This window comes from Alexandromys fortis, unplaced genomic scaffold, assembly GCF_014885135.2.
Source record: "Alexandromys fortis isolate MF-2015 unplaced genomic scaffold, M_Fortis_MF-2015_v1.1 scaffold_31, whole genome shotgun sequence".
NCBI lineage: Eukaryota > Metazoa > Chordata > Mammalia > Rodentia > Cricetidae > Alexandromys > Alexandromys fortis.
In genome coordinates, this window is record NW_026067974.1 from 4417239 (window position 1) to 4424203 (window position 6965).

The 6965-nt window shown below is 38.2% G+C and overlaps 1 pseudogene; it reads left to right on the top strand.

Annotated features, from left to right (window-relative positions):
• The first annotated feature begins 3567 nt into the window (after positions 1 to 3567).
• Positions 3568 to 4353, top strand: LOC126510352 (leukocyte receptor cluster member 1 homolog; annotated as a pseudogene).
• The last annotated feature ends 2612 nt before the right edge of the window (positions 4354 to 6965 follow it).

Here is a 6965-nt window from a genome sequence, read left to right on the forward strand (position 1 = left end):
TCTGTTGAGAATTCTCTGTTCAGGTCAGTGCCCCATTTTTTAATTGGGTTAATTAGCATTTTAACGTCTAGTTTCTTGAGTTCTTTATATATTTTGGAGATCAGACCTTTGTCTGTTGCGGGGGTGGTGAAGATCTTCTCCCAGTCAGTGGGTTGCCTTTTTGTCTTAGTGACAGTGTCCTTTGCTTTGCAGAAGCTTCTCAGTTTCAGTAGGTCCCATGCTCTGTCTTTCTTGAATCCGGGGGGAAGAAGACAAATAGCCTGCCACCCAGCATGGAGGATTGTGGTTGTGTTTGTATTCTCCCGTACTTGTTGAAGAGTGGGAAGGAAGTGGCAGCTGAATGAGATGAATGAGAAGCCCTCCTAACATCCCGAACAGAGGGCAAGTGGCTAACGGCAGGATTCCCACCTGTTTCCTTTAGAGTGATTAGGAAACCTCCTGCGAGGCTCTGTTGAAATAAAGGGGGCAATCCGAAGGCCCTGTGTCTCTTATATCTTCCAGGTCGCAAAATTTCATTTTAAATAGTGAAATACTAGTTCCTTAGAATTTTTCATTGTTTCTTAATTTCATTCCTATTGCGCAGGAACATTTGAATAGAAAACTTAAGTGTTATTTCGTTAAAAATATCAAAATTAGATTTCCTCTTCTCTTTTAAATTTAAGACTGTGAAAATATAATTTGTGCATATAGATGTTAGACAAACAAGTATATGCCATTTTTTTTCCTATAAATTTCCTAAATAATATCAACTTTGTTCTGCCTCGAAACTATATTGTCAGATGATTTCTTCTATACAACAAAGCCACATTTCTCCTGGTGCACCGTTATATATTATAAGCACACCATTCCCTTCTTTACTGGGAAGCCATTTAAATAAATTCCAAGAAATATTTTAACTCATGAAAAATAATGACTTTTTTTCCAAATTTTAATTAAAGGAAAGATGTTGAGCCTCTCTTGCCTTTGAAATGATAGCATGCTAGTTGCCAATGATTTGCCAAATGAAGAGTTGAGTGGAGGAAGTAGAGTTTGGAAGCTGCATATAATCTGACAAAACAACTTTGCATAGGTGTACAAATACTGTAAACAGAAATCGGCAATATTCAATATAACAAATACCATTTGAACTTGTATCAATATGCAAAACCCTAAACCAATGTAAATTGTCCATACATAATAGCTCACAAGTATTCACTCTATTACTCACTATTATTATTATTATTAGTGTAAGTTTGTACTAATCTACCTACCTGAATTATCCCATTCAGTTTTCCCTCTTTTTTTGAGATCTCCAAGTATATATAGTTTCTATCCCAACCCTACAAGAGTAATAATCAACCCCTGAATGCCCTAAATGGTGTTCCTAACCAGAAGGACAAACTTTGTTGGGAGAGGGGTCATCATCTTCTAGGACTGCTTTCAACTCTCATGGAGGTGATGTTCTTTCTATGGGATCTTGAAAAAGTAAAATGATGGCTGAGTTTTAATATTGCTGTTTTGTATAATTGTAAATGGTCTCTGAGTAGTTAATAGGGTTTTTTTTTTTTTTGTTTTTATTTGGAGTTCAGGCCCGAATATTGTAGGAAGGTGCACCATTTCCACAGCTGGTACCAATCTCAGTAGGGCTATAGTGCTATCAGCATCATGATGTAATATCAGTCAGGCAGGGTTGTTATTGTGGGACCCCATCTTCTTCCTGGAAGCTTCAAAGATTACTTCAGGAAAATCTACTGTTCATTGTTGAAAACTTAAACATCATTCATGTAGACATATATTCAACAAAAGATCTGATATAGACAAAATGGGCATGGAAAAAAGTAAAATATTTACTTAAAATCTATCTTCTTTATGTCCCATAACAGATGGCTCCTGACATGAGACAGAAATTCTAATTTTTTCTGTTAACAACATGCTTGGATTTAGTGAAGAATCATCATCTAACTCCAAAGCCAGCTCTGATTTTCAATTAGAGATGTATTCATGTGCAGATAATCAAATTTTACCATGCAGATTATACAGCATTATAAGTCAGTTTCCTCTTTGCTTGTTGATTCTTTCTGGATAGCTGTTTTTATTGTTAGGCATCTTGATGTCCAAGGTCTCTAGACTAGTTGAAGATGAGTATTTTCCTACAAAGACAAGAACAGAACCTTGCCCCAACCCTTATGAGATTTTCTTACCACCTGTATGATTGTCACCTCTGTGGATAAGCTGTCATTTCTCTTTCTCAGGAGACTAGTCTGTAGGCTAAATATGTGGCTCGGTGGTCAAAGAGGGCTTGTAGTGTTCTGAAGAACCAGAATTCAATTCCCAGCACTTATGTCAAGCAAATCACTAATAAATCTGTTGTTTTCCTCTGTAGGTATCTGCACACATGTAGCTTGCACATGTACATGCACACACACACATGCACAAATACACATGAATTAAAACTAAATCATTGAAAAACATTCTATGTGCTATGCCAAGAACATACATAGGGACATGCTTTTATAAAATAGGAAGCTAATAAATTACTGAGGGAAAAAGAAAGTTTTGAAAAGTATCACAACATTTAATCTCAAGATAATTTAGTTGATATTTGCTAAAGACCTACTAGTTAAAACTACTCTGAACACTATGTAATAACTTTTAATAAAAAACTTACAATAATTAAAGAAACTGCAAATTAGATGACACTATAAATATGCAATGTATTCTAATAGAAACTTGCACAATTTAGGCATTTGAATAATGTTCACGTGTGTGGATTTTCTAATCCATGGCTGTGAAACAATGGCATTTCAGAGTCACCCTTCCACTACAGTTATTTGCTGCTGTCCTACTGTTGTGTGAGACTTTTCCAGGTAAACCTGAGTGAATATCTGGTGACTGCAGATAGGACAAACTAGTTCTATCCAAAGTCCAGGTTATCTAACCAGTGAGTTTACTGGAGTTACATATAAGAGCATGGACTACTCAAAAAGCCCATTCCTACATGGGTGATGGTGTATGTCCAGATCACTCTGCGCATACTGCAGATAACTCTACAGATGTGAGAGTCTCCCCTACTACAAAAGTTTTTTTTTTTTTTAACTACTTACATAATTATGGGAACAGAAGGAGCCTGAGTCTGGTAGGTTTTGTGACTTCATGAGATTTATTAGCTTTTTGTTTCCTAGGCCTTAAGGATCCTTCCTCTAGGATAACATGTTGTAACTCAAAGGAATTGATTCTAATGAATCTTGCTTCTATCCTTCTATTTTAATAGTACATTTCTTTCTTTTTAAAAATTAAAAATAGATTTATTTTCTTATATAATATATCAAGTTTACAGTTTCCTATTCCTTTATGCATCCCAATTCTCCCCCACCTCTTCTCCCATTTGAATCTACCCTTTTCTGTCTGTTTTTAGAAAGAAAACATAATTTAAGGGAAAATAATATAATAAATACAAAATATAAGATAAAACAAAACCAAACACATCAATATAGGACGAAAAAGACAAAAAGAAGGAAAGAACCCAAGAAAAGGTAAAAGAAACAATTATAGGGAAGTATTGGAGAGTGGGCCTGTTGGTCAGAGGTCGGCTACGGAGCCATGAATATTTTGCCCAAGAAGAGCTGGCACGTCCTGAACAAGGACAATGTTGCCCGCGTGCGGTGCGACAAGGCCCACGTGAGCGGAGGGTGTTGCTCGCTCAGCAAGAGGCCCGAACAGAATTCTTACGGAAGAAAGCCAGGCGCCAGAACTCACTGCCTGAACTGGAAGCAGCAGATGCAGGAGTTCCCAGTTCTGGCCCCGTGGACCTGTTTAAGGAGCTGCTGGAAGAAGGGAAAGGAGTGCCCAGAGGCAATAAAGAGCATGAGGAAGAGAAGCGACAGGAGAAGGAGAGGCAAGAGAAAGCACTAGGCATCCTGACGTACTTGGGCCAGAGTGCAGCAGAGGCCCAAACTCAACCTCCTTGGTACCAGCTCCCCCCAGGGAAAGGGGGCTGCTCTCCAGGCCCAAGTCCAGATGAGAAGATCAAGAATCGGTTGGACCCATTGAGGGAGATGCAGAAGCACCTGTGAAAGAAAAGGCACAGCAGTGAAAGCCGTCCTTTTAGAGAGGAGAGGCCTCAGAAACAACGGCCCAGAGAGCCACCTTCCCTACAAGAGCTCCGAGCTGAGCGTCTTCAGCGAGAAGCAGCTGAGAGGGCTAGAACAGAGGCCCTGCTGGCCCGTGTACAAGGCCGAGCATCCCAACAAGGTCAGGTGGAAGTGGAAGAGACATGAACGGAGGCAGCGGTACAACTCCCAGTTCAACCCTCAGCTGGCCCGGCGCCCTCGCCAGCAGAACCCCACTCCTGCCCACTAACTCTTGGGGGAACAGGAGAGGCTGCAGCTGCCAGCCGTCATATAAAACTATTTATTCATAAATATTTTCCAAAATGAAAATAGGTTTACCAAAAAATGTCCCTCACTGGGNATAGTGAGGGGCATGGGCTGTGTCCTGCCACCTGGCTAGCTTTGTCCCCGAAATAAGCACACAGAAATTGTATTAATTAAATTACTGCTTGGCCCATAAGCTCTAGCTTCTTATTGGCTAACTCTCACATCTTGATTCAACCTATTTCTAAAAATCTGTATGTCACCACAAGGTCGTGGTTTACTGGGAAAGATTTAGCATGTCTGACCTGGAAGCTTCATGGTGGCTTGGCTCGATCTGCTGCTTTCTTTCTCCCAGAATACAGTTCTGTCTTCTCCACCTATCTATGTTCTGCCCTATCAGGCCAAGCAGTTTCTTTATTGATTAACCAATGAAAGTAATACAAATACAGAAGGACCACCTATACCACAGAAGTCCCTATCTATATCTGACTTAGCCATATGACTTTCTTTAACTAGTTAGACATAAGGGAAACCTTAGTAAAGTCCACATTTATTAGGTTTGCTTTCTCCTTTGTTAATTTGAAAGGCTAACTCTTTGATTAGTGTAGATGTGTATATCTCCGGTCTCAGCAATGCTGCGATAGGAGTAGTGAATGTCTGCAGCCAAAGCGTGCTACAAAGAGATGCTCCCTCAAAAGAAATAATATCTCAGTAGGGTGGAAAACCTAGCTTGTTCACCAATAGCTATGCATATAAATGAGACCATCGCAGACCACTCAGTCTAGCTAGATGATAGCCAAATGACTGAAGAAGAGATAGGCCAGGTGAAGAACTGAAACTGGTGTGACTGCCCACCTAATCATTAAAAGGGGGTGTGGCTATTTGTTTAAGACCACTAGTTTTTATGATGAGTAGTTATGCAAATACCAAAGGAGCATAAACATTCTTTCGTAAATGTAGATGGGTTTCTCTACAGAACAGTGTCCAGCAAGTCATTGGACTGTATTATTTTCTTTGCCCCAATATTTTCTTGGTACAAGTGTCTGCACATTTCATCAGCCCTTTAAATTTACATGGGAACTCCTCCAGTACTCATCTTGTCGTAAACCTCACTCTCTGAACGGGCAATGACTGTTTCACTTGTTCTTCATTTGATCTCTGTTTCCAAACTCATTCCACTCATCTTCATAATTACATGAACTCACTGCACATGGATATACAAGCCCTTTCAAAGCTCTTGGATGTTCATCTAACCATCTTTGTCATTAATTTGTCTTTTATCAATGCCACATTTTCCTGCTCTCGATGGATTACAATTCTCCATTTTGCCGGCTTTGCCTGTTCAGCAGTTTTGGACACAGTAAATTTATAATCTGAGTGTTTAATTTTTCAATCTTCTATTTAAAATTATTATATTTTTGTTGTTGCTTTATTTTCAGCAGCTTGTTTTTATCAAAGCTTGTTTTAATTGATTTTTAATTTTTGAATTAAAATATTATAATTTATAGATCTGTGGGAATTATGTGATTCTCATTACATGTATACATAATTGAAAAAAACTGCCTTTATAGATTAGGTTAGTCCAATTTTCTTAGGCACAGGTTATCTTTAATGGAAGTAATAAAGTTTATACCGAAGAGATATTACAAAGGTAAAATACAAATATATATATATATATATATATATATAAATGTGTCAATCATAGTACCAGGTATGTACAAATAGTCAGTAAAATTGACTTTTCCTATTCAGTTCTTCCTGTGGCCAATGGAGACGCTTCTCTTTGACCATATTTTTTAAAAAGTGAACAGAAAGGTAATTTCTATGCAAATGTTGATGAAATTTGCCTAGTACAACATAATTCTCTGCTGGCTTGCATGGGAGAAGCTGCAGAATAGGAATGTAGATGCAATTACCCTGGTCATCCAGGGGATTGTTTGCTCCAGAATTTACAGCTCTACAGAGCATGCTGCTCCTAGACCTCTAAAGAAGCGAACTGAAGCAAATTAGGAAGGCTCAAGGTTGTTTAAGGAGTTGGAGCCCAGGTAGCCATGAAAGAAACAAAGGGAGTTAATTAGACAGCTATTATCACTGAGAGTTTAAATGGTGTGTAAGTGCACGGATTAACTCCCAAGACCTTTTTTATACCGATACCACACAGAAAGTTGTGAAAGTGAGAAAGTACTTCCCAACTCTTTGTGTTCCATCTTTCCTATTTTCCCAGCATCTCTTGAGCTATCTCAGATGGTATTTCTCTTGTTTCAATAGATAACCCAGTATATTCTGTGATCTTTATGTAGACTTCTACCTGTTTAAGAAACTTGACTGAGAATTCCAAACAAAACAGAAAAGAAAGGGCCACCACCTTTTTGCAAATATAGCAGATATTGTGTCTCTGCATTAAAATTGGAATGGAAATAAAACATGAGTCATATGCCTGATAATTTTCTTCAAGCAATTGTTACACCCATAAAAATAAATAACAACATTGTCAATAATAAAATTGATCTTTGTTCATACTATAATGAGAATATACAGACATTACTATAAAACTAGTTCAGAGAGACTCTCAAGGGATAACTCTGAGGATAAGAGTTAAAAAATTAACTTACA